Source organism: Ochlerotatus camptorhynchus, unplaced genomic scaffold, assembly GCF_037179485.1.
Source record: "Ochlerotatus camptorhynchus isolate MF236.1 unplaced genomic scaffold, CSIRO-AGI_Acam_v1.1 ptg000788l, whole genome shotgun sequence".
NCBI classification, from domain to species: Eukaryota; Metazoa; Arthropoda; class Insecta; order Diptera; family Culicidae; genus Ochlerotatus; species Ochlerotatus camptorhynchus.
This window is the reverse complement of record NW_027041253.1, coordinates 776,994-794,384: the sequence shown is the minus strand read 5'-3', so window position 1 is coordinate 794,384 and position 17,391 is coordinate 776,994. Positions and strand designations below refer to the sequence as shown.

General features: G+C 43.2%; 1 pseudogene; it reads left to right on the top strand.

The window, feature by feature from the left end:
- Positions 1 to 1,681: 1,681 nt before the first annotated feature.
- Positions 1,682 to 7,295, top strand: LOC135715042 (uncharacterized; annotated as a pseudogene).
- The last annotated feature ends 10,096 nt before the right edge of the window (positions 7,296 to 17,391 follow it).

The window sequence follows — 17,391 nt, the reverse complement described above, 5'->3', positions numbered from 1 at the left end:
GCACCATCTGCAAAGCTTGCTCCTGTCGGTGTTCTTGCAGTCACGGGCCACATGGCCCTGACCGAAGCACCTAAAGCAAGCCGTCACCGGTCGGGGAATACTGACGGGGCAGACCGACCAGCCCACTCGCACCCTCCCTGCGGCTACCGCCTTTTCTGGCCTCAGCTGCAGAGAGCCTGATGGTAGCCACTTGGGTGGAGAACAGTCCCTTCCTCAAGGTAATCGCTGATTGCGGTACCTCGACTTGGCACTGTTCCCGGAGCGCCGTGACTATCTCGGTCGCCTCCGTCACTTCGTCCAGGTCCTTGACCTGGATGGTGATAGTCGAGCCTAGCGACTTCACCTGCACCCCAGAACCAACAACCTCCTTTGCCAGTTTCTGGTAGGTTGGTCCCTGGTCCTTAGCACCACGTTTGAGCACCAGGAGCATCTCGCCTGTACGAGTGCGCCTGATGCTCCTCACGTTACTGCCCATCTCCACAAGGCGCTCGTCCGTTCTCATTTTCTTCAAGACTTCCGCGTATTTCGACGCGTCCGTCTTGAGGATGAGAGCTTTGCCCTTGTTCCTGGTCCGGGCAGCACTGCTCTTGGGGGCAGTTTTGTCCGGGGGTTTCGGGGGTTTCGGGGGTTTCGGGGGGGTACCCTTCTTACCGCCCTGCTTCCCGCCCTTGGAGCCGCTAGGTTTCTCAGTATTTCTATTGGCTATTCCAGCCCTCTTCTTCGGTACGTCCACTGAAGCATTGGACTGATGGGCAACCACCTCACTCTCCACCTGCACAGAGACTTTCCGTCTCTTAGGGCGTGCTGCGCCCTTTACTGGCGAAGGTGAGGGTCGATTACGCTTCTGTCCCTGCGTAACGGCAAAGTGGAGGGCCTCGCTGGACATCGTATTGTTGCCCGCGAAGTTGAAGGCGTCCGTCTGGGTAGACTTCGGTTCCTTCTGTTCCGCCCTCTCTGCGACCTCTAGTCGCTTCCTGAGCCGCTCGTGGTCGTCCTGGGCCTCGTTCACTGTTGCACGGAGCTGTCGCAAGGCCTGCTTTAGGTCCTTCGCGATGTTGCTCTTCGTACTCGTGAACTCTATTATGGCGTTCGAGTTGTCCCGCGATTGCCAGCAGCCTAGGGAGGGGCCCAAAGCTATTCATAGTTCTGATTAGCCCGGGCCAGTCCTTCGGCTGCTCTTCCGGCTGTCCACCGATCCCGGCCGTTGTCTCTGCATCGCGCGGAGATTTCGACCGTTTGTTCGGCTCTCTGTGTTCAGGAGATCTGGGTAGACCTCCCTTCGCGAACGGGTTCGCGGTCGCCTCCTCGGCGACTTGTTCAACTGGGGTTTGGGGTTTTTGGTTTTGTTGATGATTGTTTGAAATCATCCCGACTGTTGGGTCCCCCTTAGACCGCTATCCTACCGTGCAAATGGAATAGTCGCTGATTGATCCCCATGGGTGCCTATGCGAGCAGTGAGGTCCATGACGAGGGTTGACATAGGCCTTCATGGGGCGTTATGTTCAGAGCCGGATCGCGTAAGACGGGAATAACTCAACCGAACCTATTCCCACCGCAGCCCCAACTGGGTGGCACGGGAGGAACGTATTCTAAGGCCTGCCAGGGTTTTATGGGACGGAGACAAACAAGGCATTAGCTCAAACGTCGTTTTCGGCCGGTTCCACCCGATTCTACTAAGAGAATGAAATACCTTGAGTGCCAGCCCGTAGCGTGGTTTATGGTAAGTTTCCACTCAGTGTCCTACATAATGCCAGTGTGTCAGTATACATACTTGCGATCTTACTGACATCGATCGCAAGGCACCTTCCGGCGCTTCCCCTCGTTTGTTGTTCGATTAGCCGACTGGATCAGTACCGCAGCACTGGTGGTCCATCGTTTCCAGGGTGCACCACGGGGAGGCGAACAACTTCACATAGCATAGCATAGCATAGCATAGCATAGCATAGCATAGCATAGCATAGCATAGCATAGCATAGCATAGAATAGCATAGCATAGCATAGCATAGTATAGCATAGCATAGCATAGCATAGCATAGCATAGCATAGCATAGCATAGCATAGCATAGCATAGCATAGCATAGCATAGCATAGCAAAGCATAGCATAGCATAGCATAGCATAGCATAGCATAGCATAGCATAGCATAGCATAGCATAGCATAGCATAGCATAGCATGCATAGCATAGCATAGCATAGCATAGCATAGCATGCATAGCATAGCATAGCATAGCATAGCATAGCATAGCATAGCATAGCATAGCATAGCATAGCATAGCATAGCATAGCATAGCATAGCATAGCATAGCATAGCATAGCATTCCTGCGCTCGAGGCTGGCGGACGTCGTTCTTCGAGGAGGAGGTCTTCGGCGAAGCACTGAGGCGGGAGCGAATAACCCCGGATCTGACGGGGGAAGAACTGGTAGCAGCACTGACAAGGGCGTGCGATACAACCATGCCTAGGAGAGCCTATCCCAGGCATGGCCACAGACCGGTGTACTGGTGGAGCGAGTCGATTGCTATCCTCAGGGCGTCTTGCCTCCAGGCGAGAAGGAGGATGCAACGAGCTCGTACGACTGAATCTCGCGAGGAACGCCGCGTCGCTCTCCGAGCGGCTAAGGCAGCCCTCAATAAAGAGATCGCCAGACGCAAGCGCGCGTGCTTTGACAGCCTATGCCAAAGCGCCAACACGAACCCATGGGGGGATGCTTACAAAGTGGTCATGGCAAAGACCCGCGGCGTGACGGCACCCCCGGAGAGATCACCAGCGGTACTGGCTCCGATCGTTGGGTTCCTGTTCCCGCGTAGGGACGTAGACTCCTGGCCGCGGATCCCAGGCGCGGATCAGGGAGAAGTGTCTAGAGTGACGAACAGTGAACTTGGCGGTATTGCCAGGTCGCTGGTGGTGGGCAAGGCCCCGGGCCCAGATGGGATCCCGGTTGTGGCTCTGAGGGCGGCCGTTGCGGAAAATCCAGACATGTTCCGTTCTGTTTTTCAGACTTGTCTGGACGTAGGCGTCTTCCCAGACGCGTGGAAGCGGCAGAAGCTGGTGCTGCTTCCGAAGCCAGGAAAACCCCCTGGGGACCCGTCAGCATACAGACCCATCTGTTTGCTGGACACCACTGGGAAACTGCTTGAGAGGGTCATCCTCAACAGGCTGTCGGCCTACACCGAAGGTGTAGACGGCCTGTCAAGCAGCCAGTACGGGTTCCGAAAGGGCAGATCCACGGTGGACGCCATCCGCGACGTCATCCAGACGGCAGAGGTGGTCCATCGGAAACGAAGGGGCATTCGCTACTGCGCGGTGCTAACCTTAGACGTGAAGAACGCGTTCAACAGCGCGTGCTGGGGGGCGATAGCCCGCTCGCTACACCAGCTCCAAATTCCCGGAGGGCTGTATAAGATTCTGGAAAGCTACTTCCAGAATCGTGTGTTGACGTACGACACAGAAGATGGCGAAAAATGCGTTAGAGTCACCGCAGGTGTGCCACAAGGCTCCATCCTGGGCCCGGTGTTATGGAACGTCATGTACGATGGACTGTTGAGGATAAAATTCCCGGTAGGCGTGAAAATTGTAGGTTTTGCCGACGATGTCACGCTGGTAGTCTGCGGGGAATCCCTCGAGGAGGTAGAGCTGACAGCGGCCCACTGCGTCAGGCTTGTGGAGGAATGGATGAGAACCAGGAAACTGGAGCTCGCCCATCACAAGACGGAAGTGGTCGTAGTCAACAATCGCATGTCAGTACAGCATGCAACGTTGGCAGTCGGCGGAAGCACAATTAGGTCTGTGCGCTCTCTAAAACTCTTGGGGGTTATGCTCGACGATAAGCTCAGCTTCGGCTGCCACGTCGAGTACGCCTGCAAGAGAGCGTCTATGGCTGTGGGGGCATTATCCCGTATGATGTCAAACAGCTCGGCAGTGAATGCCAGTAAGCGCAGGCTCCTCGCTGGGGTCGTAGTATCTATCCTCAGATACGGCGGCCCTGCGTGGGCTGCGGTACTGGATATTGACTGCCACAGGCAGAAATTAGAGAGTACACACAGGCTAATGTGCTTAAGGGTGGCCAGTGCATACCGCACTATCTCGAGAGAGGCCGTCTGTGTCATAGCAGGGATGATGCCAATCAGCCTTATCATTAAGGAGGATGTGGCGTGTTATGACGCGAGGACCGTTCGAGGGGTGCAACAACGCGCGAGTTGTGTCGACCGCGAGATGGCAATTGGAGTGGGAAAACTCCACAAAGGGGAGGTGGACTTACCGCTTGATACCTTCCGTATCAAGCTGGGTCAACAGGCGCCATGGGGAAGTAAACTTCCACCTGACACAGTTCCTGTCAGGCCATGGCTGCTTTAGGAGCTACCTGCATAGGTTCGGACATGCAAGTACTCCCACCTGCCCCACATGTGCTGGTGTCGAGGAGACCGCCGAACACGTCGTGTTTGCCTGTCCACGTTTCGAGCCAGTATCGAGCGCTATGCTAGCGATATGCGGAGCGGATACCAGTCCGGACAACATCGTTCATAGGATGTGTGGTACCACCGAGAACTGGAGCGCGGTGGTGACTGCGGTCACCCACATAGTTTCGGTATTACAACGACAGTGGCGAGCCGAGCAGCAGTTACCTACTGCCCGACCAGATCGTTAGAGTATTGCTAGAGAGGCGCCATAGCGCTACAGCGGCCCCTCCCACGAAGTAATGCCTTCGGGCGGTTCCGGGGAGGCCAAGGGCCAAGCGCACAGGGTAAGGTTTAGTGGGTCGGGAGTGAAATTCTCCCATCCCCACACCCTGAGTTCCTTCTCAGGTGTCTGTGAGCAGATTCCCCCCTGTATAAAAAAAAAAAAAAAAAAAAAAAATAGCATAGCATAGCATAGCATAGCATAGCATAGCATAGCATAGCATAGCATAGCATAGCATAGCATAGCATAGCATAGCATAGCATAGCATAGCATAGCATAGCATAGCATAGCATAGCATAGCATAGCATAGCATAGCATAGCATAGCATAGCATAGCATAGCATAGCATAGCATAGCATAGCATAGCATAGCATAGCATAGCATAGCATAGCATAGCATAGCATAGCATAGCATAGCATAGCATAGCATAGCATAGCATAGCATAGCATAGCATAGCATAGCATAGCATAGCATAGCATAGCATAGCATAGCATAGCATAGCATAGCATAGCATAGCATAGCATAGCATAGCATAGCATAGCATAGCATAGCATAGCACAGCATAAACGATTGCACAAATCGTAGGGGGCTATATAATGGTCAACCAATACATTTTGTAGAAAATATCGTGTGTTTCCGTGAAAAAAACACTTGGGACTAGTGGTTTTTCCCACATATTAAAATCTACAAATCAAGCATCGCATTATACACCTGGCCACATCCTTACAATCGCAAGGGATAGGAAGGAAAATTAGTTCAACATCTACTTAAGAAGGTGCAAGGAACCCATACTACCTTCATAGATGCCACGGGAGGGAACATTTGTGTTAGTAGAAAATGGAATATATTTAGGAATCTCTATTCGGCAATATAAAGTAAAGGTTATGTGAAAATGTAAACAAATTTAAATTAATATAAAAGAAAGATCTCACCAAAATTATCTGCTATAAGCCTGTTTTTCCATGTTTTTGAAGCTGTTTCATGCATCATCCTTGCCAATACTCTCCAGCAAGCGTTTTCTTTTCACACCGAAGCATTGAGACTATCCATCACTCTTTCGCCTGCGCTACTGTATTGGAAGCAAACCGCAGGATTCACAACAGAATGCGCAGACCCTCCAGTGTTTGGAGTACATCTGATCACCAACACCATCATAGAACGATTAGAAAACTCAACACCTCCGACGCAGGCATCGATCGCTTCACTATGCCACACATTTCTGGTCCGGGAGCACACTCGAAGAAAATAAAACAAATTTGCAGATAGCGACATCTCTTCTGATTCTTGCAAACACGATGAATCACGTTTCCTTCTAGATTCGAAAACTTCCCAGAAAGCGAGAAAACCACCACAATCACACACGCATAACCGTTTGAGAGGCAGAGTGCCAGCGCTAATAAGCCAAATGCAATCGAAAACAATCAAAGCGAACGCTCGCACAAAACAAAGAACAAACTTAAAACAGAACCGTATCCGACGGATTTCGAAACTCACAAGCAACTTATAATGAACAATAATGAACAAATTAAAATAAATTACGAATTTCAACAGATAATTAATAAACTAACAGGAGTTATTTGCAGAGAGAAAGAAGGAACAGATATACTGACAAATCAGATGAGAGAAAATAAGAACATTAAAATGTCATGGGAACAGTTAAACATTTCCAGAGGATTATTTTCAACTTGGACGTGATTCAGCGACAGTTGGATGACATCTTGGATGCAATCATTTTGACTAGGATAGGCATTCTATCAAAAAATATTCTCCAAACAACAGAACTTAACTTCATAACTGAAAAACTGGAAAAATCAGGCGTTTGTATCAACAATGACGAACAGGCATACGAATTTCTGGAACCAGCCGCTTACTATAATTCATGCATTGTGTTTCTAATAAAAATTCCAAAATTCCTTCGAGGATCTTATCAGCAGATCATGGTCGAAAACTTTCCTATCAATGAAGAAATCATTCCCATCGTTTTCACATACGCAGTGCTAGGAACAAATGAAACATTTACTACGAACGAGACATGTGTGACCATTGAGCAAAACATCATATGCAAATATCAAACATTGAAGAACATTTCAAATGACAAGTGCATACCACTAAGGGGAAATCCAAGTAATTGTCCGTTTCAAAATACAAAGGATATCAAGAAATAAAGATACTTGGAAAAGGTAATGTTCTCATTCGAAACGCACCCAAACCTGTGCAATTAAAGAACAATTGTGGTTACGGTCCCAAAAATATTATAGGATCTTTCCTTATCACCTTTAGAAATTGTTCTATTGAAATAGAGAATAAGACATTCGACAACACGCAGTTTGATACTAGTTTCAATTTGGAATTGCTACCACTGCAATCAACATCAATCAACAAAACACAGACTATAACAACAGAAACACATATCTTCCAAGAATTAAACATCAACAACAGAAAGCGTATTGAAGCATTGAGACTACAAATTATCATTTTTCATTTGCAGGAGTTTTCGCAATCATGATTCTTCTTATGATTGCTATTTACCTGTTAAAAAAGTAAGAATAATCTGGACGAAGTTTGTTATCAAAACAACTAGGAATTCGAACATCGAGTTGAACCGGGACGCTTCAAACTAAGAAGGGGGAGTTATGTCCGACAAACATACTTTTGAATATAGACATCAATAAATGATCCATAAAATATTGGAAAACGTTCCATAAAAACATTCAAATAATCCATAAAAACATCGGAGAAAATCCTGTGAATGATCCATAAAAAAATACCAATATGATCCATATTTTATGTAAAATTGTATACCAGTCCACTTTGAGAAGCGTTGGAGAACGGTTGTGTGTTTTGCTGCGCTTTTTAGAGCTCGGGCTATCTTTGTGCTGGCGTGTAGTTTTTCGGTGCTCGCATTTGAATAGTTTTTTGTGCTATAATTTGATTTAGAATTGTTTGTGCTGATGTTCTCCCCCCCCCCCTGTTGCTTAGGTGCCTGGTGTGCTCTCGCTTTGTTGCCGGTGTGACTCGACCGCACTGATCTATTATTAGGTTTTTGCGATGTGCATTGCTTTGGGCACAGAGTGACTTGAAAAAGAAAAGTGATATTTAGTTATTGTGTTGTTGGAATCGCTGGAGGAGGAATTGTTTAAAAATAACTAGAGAAAAATAAGCATCGGGAATGCGCTCCCGGATATATTGATTTGGTGAGTACGTTCCAGTTGAAGATTGTTCTTATACATTTCTCGATTGCATTTTCGAGGGGACATGTCTGCTTTTGTGGGTAGTGCGTTTGATGGTCGGTTTGGTAGTATCCTTGTAAATATAATGTCTCATGTCCAAATAACCTCGATTTTCGGTCTATTGATTCAATACTTTAATATTATATTTTCAAAACATACAATGATGCATTATGTAATTTCATGGCACATAAAACAAAAAGTGTTTGTATAGGACCCAATAATCTAGGTTATTTGTATTTTGTAAAACATCTTTATTTTTTATTATATTTTTCATTTTACAACATATTTTATATACATTGTATATTACATGATTATATATAAATTTATAATGTAAATTACAATAAATGCTAGGACGGGAGGGAGCATCAGGGCATCAATGAAGTTGTAACTGGACAATGGAGTGGAGTGCCAACCGAAGTCTAGGAGGGAATGTGTACTGTCATTTTAGATAGTTACATTTCACTTCAACAGTTGCAATGAATTTGACGCGCTCTTCTTAAGCAAATCAACCCGTGGAAAGCTTACATGTATTGCGAATTTCGTTATTCGTTTTGTTGGAAGGAGATTCTTTTATTCCCGCGGGTTTCGCGTAAGTGTCTCTGCTTACGGGCCCGTCCAACCCCTTTTGGCTCTTCATACAGCAGTATGTTGAATTCAGAATGATGACGAAATTTGATCTTGCTGTTGAGTGGAGCCGCATGCAGGGCAAGACCCAAGCTAGGATGGTGGCTACTTACATACATACATACAATTTAGCAACACAATTGTAAAAATGTACCACTAAATTTCTAAAGAATGAGAATTGAAATTGTACGAATTACCCATAAACATATCGCAATTGATCCATAACACATTTAGCAGTGAACCTTAAACTAAAGAAAGTGATTCATAGAAAATCAAGTTTGCGCACTTAAAAATATAGCCATGTTTGGATTAATGAAAGCAACTTCCTCAGAGCAGTCTCGTTTTGGACAGCTAACTAAAACTAAACTATAAAATCTAAACCAATCTTAATGCTTATAATAAAACCTATTTCAGCTTCAAGCAGACCAAAACGAGACTGATCTGAGGAAGTTGCTTTCATTAATCCGAAGTTTCTTGAAGAACAACATCGGATATAACCTCAAAATGTCAGAGGGATCAACACCACCGTTGAGTGAAGAACATAACAGCGATCGAAACTGTACGCTTTGTGAAGACCATGACCACGTAGAGGATATGGTCCAGTGTGATGTCTGGGATTTCTGGACCCATTATATTTGTGCTGGTAAGACACAGCTGTAAAGGAGGTTCTGTAAACCTGCTCTAAGTGCACACATATGCTGAAGGTGCCAAAAGGAACCAAGAAGTCTGTCCCAAAGCAACCACATATGCATTTTTTCGGACAGTCAAGCAGCATTGAATGCCCTTAAATCAATGATCTACACTTCAAAGTTAGTGTGGGAATGCTATAATCAACTTCAGAAATTGTCCTGTCGTAACAAGGTAAATCTATATTGGGTTCCTGGTCATTGCGGCATTGAAGGAAATGAAAAATCTGATCAATTAGCAAAGCTTGGCTCATCCCAGAAATTTATTGGTCCCGACCCATTTATTGGTCTATCGCCTTCTAATCTGAAAATGGAATTAAAGAACTGGGAAAAAAGCAAGGTACAATCCAATTGGAATAATACCTAAACAATTCATTAAGCACAACGTTTTGAGTACGCAAAGGTTACTCAATCTTTCCAAAAAAGATTTAAGCACCTACACTGGATTAATAACAGGACATTGTCCTAGTAAATATCATTTTAAAAAAATTGGAAAGCTTAGCGACGATAGATGTCGCTTTTGTTATTTGGAGAGCGAAAGCTCTGAACATTTATTGTGTGATTGCACTGCTTTATTTAATAAACGATGCAGATTTCTTGATAAAGGACTCACCGTACCTGAAGAAATTTGGACCAGTATACCAAATAAAGTTGTAAACTTCATTCGAAGTGCAATTCCATATTGGGATAATGCCGATGATCAATGATGAAGATCACTCTACATAGTGGTTGATCATCAAAACACACGGCAAATAGTAAAAAGAGGATACAACACAATAGATCAAAACACTGGTCGCAGTGGTAAATGTCCACGACACGGAAAAAAAACCACCTAGCAGAAAGAATAGTGCAAGGAGTGATGAAGGATCCAAATTTGGAAAAGGAAGTATCAATGAGGTCAGCCTGAAGGAATCCCTAGACCAGTTCCAGCAGGAAGAAAGCGCAAAGGAGGTAGCGCTGGAGGAAGAGAAATTCCTCCATGAAACGCGATAGAAGGCTGAGCGGGAGATTTTTTCAACCAAGAGTTATCTTTCGTCACTCTTTCAACAAAGATTTAGTGAGCCGAGGTCGGTAGGATTTTTCTGAGGCATAAAAATCTCTGGTCACGTCTTCCTTCGGAAGGGAAGTAAAGCCGTTGGTCCCGGCTCATGTGTGTTGTGAATGAGTGCGATATCGTACGCAGGTGTGGAAGCTGCCTTTCTGCACATTCGGTTGCCGTCAATGGATGACAATCGATGTCCGTCGGTGATTGGCACTAGATTGCGGAACAGAGACCAACGTTAAATAAAGAAAAAAAAAAGATTTAGTGAGATTTAGGATTTAGGGATTCAATTATTATTTTAGTTAGGCACGCCAACATAAGCGTAGCCAGAGGGGGGCAGGGGGGGGTGCGTAGCTCTCTCTGAATCTCCTACAGGGTTGTCGCTGGACTTGGCGGTACAGGGTTATGCCAATATTCTGAACAGCCATGATCCATAAATTAGACGTATATTATTCACGTTTTGGACACTATACTATTAATTTTGATCCATAAACCATGAAAAATTGCTCCATTACTGCGTATCTACTGAGGGGGCGACTCTATCTACGATGCAGGGAAAATTGTGTTTTGCTGTGCTTTGTTGCGCACACGCTGAGTAGATAGAAAGAACATTGATGACGATTCTGTAGATTTCCTGCAAAAATATTATGCGCGGTGCAAGTAGATGCGAGAAATGAAAGAAGATTTTTCGAAGATTGATCCGCTAGTGTGAGATTTGTTGAGCATCTAGAATTGAGATTTAGATGTGTATATTATTACATTGCTACATAACTGCGTAGCTACGCAGGTTTACTGTTCTGCCCGTGTTTTTTTTTTGTCAGAAGAGTGAAACGATGGGCGAGCGTCTATTATTATTATTTATCTTTTTTAGGGAGGCTTTCAGCCTGGGGCTGGTTCGCCTCCAGTTGGGCGAGCGTCTAGAATAAGCTTCTTAAAGAAGTTACTCAATGAAGCTTCCATAGGAAGCTTCTTCAGAATCTTCTTTTGGAAGCTAAATCTACATGCTTGCCCGTCGCATCGCACCTCTACCTAAAATACACGGGCAGGACAGTAAATCTAAGTAGATATTCAGTGAAGCAATTTTTTAAGGTTTATGGATCAAAATTTAAAAAAATAGTGTCGTAAACAAGAATAATATAGTCTAATTTATGGATCATGCCTATATTTTTAAGTGCGCAAGCTTGATTTTTTTATGGATCACCTTTTTTAGTTTAAGGTTCATTGCTGAATGTTTTATGGATCAATTGCAATATGTTTATGGGGAATTCGTACAATTTCAATGTTCATTCTTTAGAAATTTAACGGTACATTTTTACAATTGTATTGCTAAATTTTACATAAAATATTAAAAGTATTGATATTTTTTATGGATCATCCACAATTTTTTAGGGATTTCATTTAATGGATCATTTGGATGTTTTTAATGGAACGGTTTTCAATATTTTATTGATCGTTTTATCAATTCTAAAGGTGCATACTTAGGGCTGCCGTAATGTCCCAGCCTGCCTAAGATCACATCTTATGTGCCAGTCAGCCTATCCACCTTACATCGTAGTTCCCACGGCAGGCAAGTCATGCAACCAGCCAACTCATCGTTTCCAGAAACAGCATCGTCGTTCCCACGTAGCGCCTGCAATAGACAAGACTCAGTCCGACTAACTTCATCGAGTACAACCTCAATCCCGGTACTTGACTATTCCATGGAGGACATCATGGCGACATAGACTGTTCCCAGCTGACCTCAGCATTTTATCAGTATAGTTAGGTTGTTAGATGGTCGTAAGTAGAACAGGCACTCAGTTCTTAGTTGACTCCCAAAGTGATCGGTCGGTAGTTTTAGTTTGATGAAGTGAAAAACAAGTGTTTAATACTCCGAATACGGTGGGTAAAAAACTTTGCGCCGACTACGAAGCCACCGAAAAATGTGTAACGGCAAGTTTGCAATGGCATAACTTAGCCATTTCTTAATTAATTTCAAAAATTGTGGTACCTTTAGAATTCCTAGGGTTGAAAAGATTGAAAATAGAGTCGTCTACTTTTTTAAAAGCGAAAAGAGTCGTTACCTCGGTTGTTACACGTTTTTTTTGAAAGGTGTGTTTGTAGGGTTTTGGGAGTGGCGCAAGATCTGTAATTTAAATTAATGGGCACAAATGTTCACAATTAGCCAGAATACAGTCATGGTTCCTATATATAGATCCTGGAGACAACGGAACAGTCCTCGAAAAATCCAGAACATCTGTAAAAGTGGTCAATCCATGAACCTGATCCTAGAGCTCTGCGGTTTTTTTGAAAACATTAGGAACTGTCATATAAAAAAATATTTGGGGTCGTGACATAAACACGTACCTGGATGGCCATGGGACCGTCCTCCGGAAGATCCGAAAAATTCGTAAGAGTGGTCAACCCATGAAACTGATCCTAGAGCTACGCGTTTTTTTAACGTTAGAACTGTGATATAAGAAAGAATTTGGGTCATGGACCCAGATGGCCATCGGACCGTCCAGTGGAAGTCCGGAACATCCGTAAAAGTGGTAAATCAGCTCCGTGTTTTTTTTTTGAAAACATTAGGAACTGTGATAATAGAAACAATTTGGGGTTGTGACATAAACATGAACCTGGATGTTCATGGGATCGTCCTCCGGAAGATCCGGAACATCCGTTAAAAGTGGTCGATCCATGAATTCACTCGGCCCAGGTATTTTCAGCACACAAATCGATGAAAGAAGTAATTTAATACGACAAATACAAGAAATGGTTATGTGCTCAAGTTATTAACGGAAGAGAAAATTGACGAAGAGAATCGATCAATGCTACTTAAGGCCCCCGTCTGGAAGTATTATTGATATTATTCCCTTGCTGGGATTTTTTAGAACATCTGGGAAAACCCGCAAAAATGAGCTAGAAAAATAAGCTAATCGAAAAATCGAAGCACACTACGCTCTAGCATAACTTTCTAGCAACATGATAGTTGGAAAATTTTTGGGAAAATCCAACCCACAAAAAAACTGGGTTGTTTTTCCGACATGAAGACCACCCAATTCCGGCCACGTGATTGCAAATGTGTAAACACCATGTTCTATCTTTCCCCTCTGATAGCTCGTGATCTTTATTGTAAAGTACATTATAATTATATACTAGAATGAGAATGAGAATGTCAGGAATCTTTTGGTGTACTTCAAAGTACAATTTTCCGACTTTCCTCGCATCGTTTTTCCATTTTCATTTCATGCATACCATTTTCCCGTTGTACCGGTACATGGCGAACAAGGCATGGGAAAGAAAAAAAAATGTACTAAACACGAATTTCTCGCGAAGAGCTTTCGGCTCACATGATTTTTGCGGACGGCTGATTGACCTGTGCATCGAAGAACTGAGTATGATTGTACCGCTTTCCCCCGAAGAACGCATTGCCGACTGCCACCGCTTTTTCTCGGCGGGTTTTCAACCAACCGCTCTGATTTTCTGCGAGTGGCTAGTTCTCTATTGACAACATGCATTGATTAACATGCAAAAAATCATACCAACTGGTTGAAAACCCGCCGAGAAAGACGTGACGTTTTTTCCCCATACCATTTCCATGACATTTACTCTGGTTAAGACACTATTTACTAACAAAATTGACAACGACGATGCCAATACCAATGCATGAATTTGTATATTGTGTGGCATGTACAATGATACTCTATGCCCAGGGAAGTCGAGAAAATTTCCAACCCGAAAGATTCCCTCGACCGGACCGGGAATAGAAGCCTCCGCCTCCGGCTGTCGAATGCTTTTTCTATGTCTAGAAGAGCAACTCCAGTTGATTTTTTTTTTTTTGTTCATTAATTTATTTGATAAGGCTCAACCGAATTAACTTTACAGAGCCGAGGATTCTTGGTCACTATACAATACATCTTAAAACTATAGTCAAAAGGTACAACACAATAAACACTTTATCTTCCGCTATCCAAAAAGCCTCCTCCATCAGAACTGTAGCCGCTTCCAGTGGTTTCATTGTATGGCAAATTGTTGTACGCCAACGAGGGTCAGAGCGCGTCCATTGCAGCAATGGACGCAAAACGTGGTCAGCACTCACACACTCATCACGAAACGGTTGCTTTCCAAAGTCGACGACGCATCGACCGAAAGAACTGCTGATGAAGAACAATGAGGAGGACCACACAATGGTTGCTGCCGAGAAAACAGACGATCGCGTAGCACACATCGAGAGTGGCCTGCTTTTGTCGACAGCCGAGTGAACACTGAGCAACTCCAGTTGAGTGGCCTTCAGATTTGTTTGAATGAATTAAATTGGTAACTCTTAAGAGTTGTTGAGTAGTTGAATGCCCATGGCGAAATCCAAACTGCTCATCTGCAAAAATTGAGTTCGTATTGATGTGAAGCATCATTCTATTCAAAATTATCTTTTTAAAAAGTTTACTTATTGAAGAAAGCAAACTTATTGGACGGTAGCTAGAAGCTTCAGCTGGATTTTTATCCGGCTTCAAAATTGGAACAACTTTTGCGTTTTGCCATTTATCAGGAAAGTATGCCAAATGGAAACATCTGTTAAATAATTTTACCAAGAAAGACAAAGTACTCTCTGGGAGTTTTTTGATGAGGATATAGAAAATTCCATCATCACCTGAAGCTTTCATATTTTGAACCTTACTTCGTCCAAATCAGTCCCCCAGGAATCATCAAAAATATTTTCCAGGGAGAAAATATTCAGATAATCCTGAGCAACCTGATTCTCAATAGGACTAGTAAGACCCAAACTGAAATTATGGGAACTCTCGAATTGCTTAGCAGGCCATTACTGAGCTTTTTCCAAATTTGTGATCAAAATTTTACCACCTCCTTTAAGCGCTGGAATAGGCTTTTGAGGTTTTTTCAAAATGTTTGTGAGTTTCCAAACGGGTTTGGAACTCGGGTCTAATTTTGAAACATTATTTTCAAAAGTTTTGTTCCTCAGGGCAGAGAATCGTTTTTTAATTTGTTTTTGCAAATCCCGCCAGATAACTTTCATGGCAGGATCGCGTGTTCTTTGAAATTGTCTCCTACGGACATTTTTAAGACGGATCAAGAGCTGAAGATCGTTGTCTATTATAATTGAATCGCATTTTGGTACTGAGGCAGCTATAGCTTCAACAATAGAAGTAGTAAAAGACTCAAGAGCATAATTTATTTCATCTTTGGTTTACAAAGGAATGTTTGAATCAAAGCTTTATTCCAGAATGTTCGATATTGTTCACAATCCGCTCTATGGTAATTGAAAGTGGAGCTGTTGGGATTAGAAATTATTTCTTGGGATATTTCAAAAGTTACTGGAAGGTGATCTGGATTTTGAATAGCGTAATTACCTGCAGAACAATTATCAAACAAAATATTACCATTGGAATTGCTTTAAGCATTACTCCATGAGCGGTGTTTTGCATTAAAATCACCAATATTAAAGAATTTAGACCTATGACGGGTAAGTTTCTGAAGGTCACCCTTGAGAAAATTCTTTTGCTGGCCTACGCATTGGAATGGCAAATAGGCAGCTATAAACGTAAGTTGTCCAATTTTTTTTTCAACAGAAACTCCCAAAGTTTCAAAAACTTTGGTTTCTAATGAAGAAAGAATTTTATGTTTGAATCGTCTATGAACAATGATGGCAACGCCACCACAGGGTCCATCAAGACGAAGATTTCTATAAATTAAATAATTTGAATCCTTCTTAACCTTATGGTCAGGTTTAAGGAACGTTTCAACGGCGATATACACGTTATGAACTCTCAAAAAGTTAAATAGCTCGTCTTCATTATCTTTAAGAGATCGAGCATTCCAATTTAAAATATTTAATGCTTTAAAATCCATTTCTGAATTTTAAAGTCACGACAATATTGTTTGCAAATTTTACTTTAGTTTGAATAGCATCAAACATGGAGTTAGATTCAAGCATATCAGAACTCATGTCAATTAATGATTTCTGTAAAAAATCCATTTTAGGGGCAGTAATGGTTCCTTAGTCAAAATTGTCAAAATTTCCGTTAGAATTCCGTTGGTTACTAACCAACGGAATTCTAACGGAAATTTTGACAATTTGACATTTTGGGCATTTTGATTTCTACCCGTTGCTATAGCAGCATAGGTAACTCGCTGAACATTGTTAGCAGCGAGGGGAGTAGGTACAAATGAAAAATTTGAAGCAGGGGTGATATTTATACCTATGGGTACGAATGTAGAATTTGTTCCTCGCTGACCGTTGTTATCAGCAGACTAATTTGTACCTGGTTGGAAACGTGGAGCGTTTCCTACCTGTCGCTTAGAACGAGATTGTAGGATCGCTTTGCGAGTCTTACATTCCCAAAAATTGGATTGGTGGTTTTCACCACAATTTGAACATTTCAATTTCTTATGATCTTCCTTCACAGGACAGTCGTCCTTTGCGTGAGAGGAATCACCACAATTCAAGCATTTAGCTGGCATGTAGCAATTTTTAGTTCCATGACCCCATGCCTGGCACTTACGGCACTGAGTGAGGTTTTGGAAATTTGCTCCAGTCTTCCTGAAGTGTTCCCACTTCACTTGGACATGGAGCATAAGGCTAGCTTTTTCCAAGGCTTTAAGGTTGTTTAGTTCACTAGACTTGAAGTGAACTAAATAAAAATCATTAGAAATCCCGTTGCGCGAATCGCCAGGACGGGATCTCATTTTTATTTTGATTACTTGGGGTAGCACAACTCCAAGTAATTTTGCCAGTTCATCTTTGATCTGATCCAGGGATTCACCACTGAGCAGTCCTTTCATGACAACCTTGAACACACGTCCAGTTTTGGTGTCGTAAGTAAACAATTTGTGCTGCTTCTCAGTAAGATACTTGAGAAGACATTTAAATCCGTCCAAGGTTTCAGCCAATACACGGCATTCACCCCAACGTCCAATTTGTAGTAAAAACTTAGCTTTCACGAAGTTCAAAAGTTCCATGCGAAGAGCATGGAAATCGGAAGTGGATATCACAATACGGGGAATCTTTTCCTTCTTGGCATTAAGCCGGGAAAGTTTACTAGAATTTTTCTTGGATGATGGATCATTCTCTTCATCCGTGAGCAAATCAAATTGATTACTCAAATTAATTTCATCAGAAGGGGGATCAAGAGTTTGACCC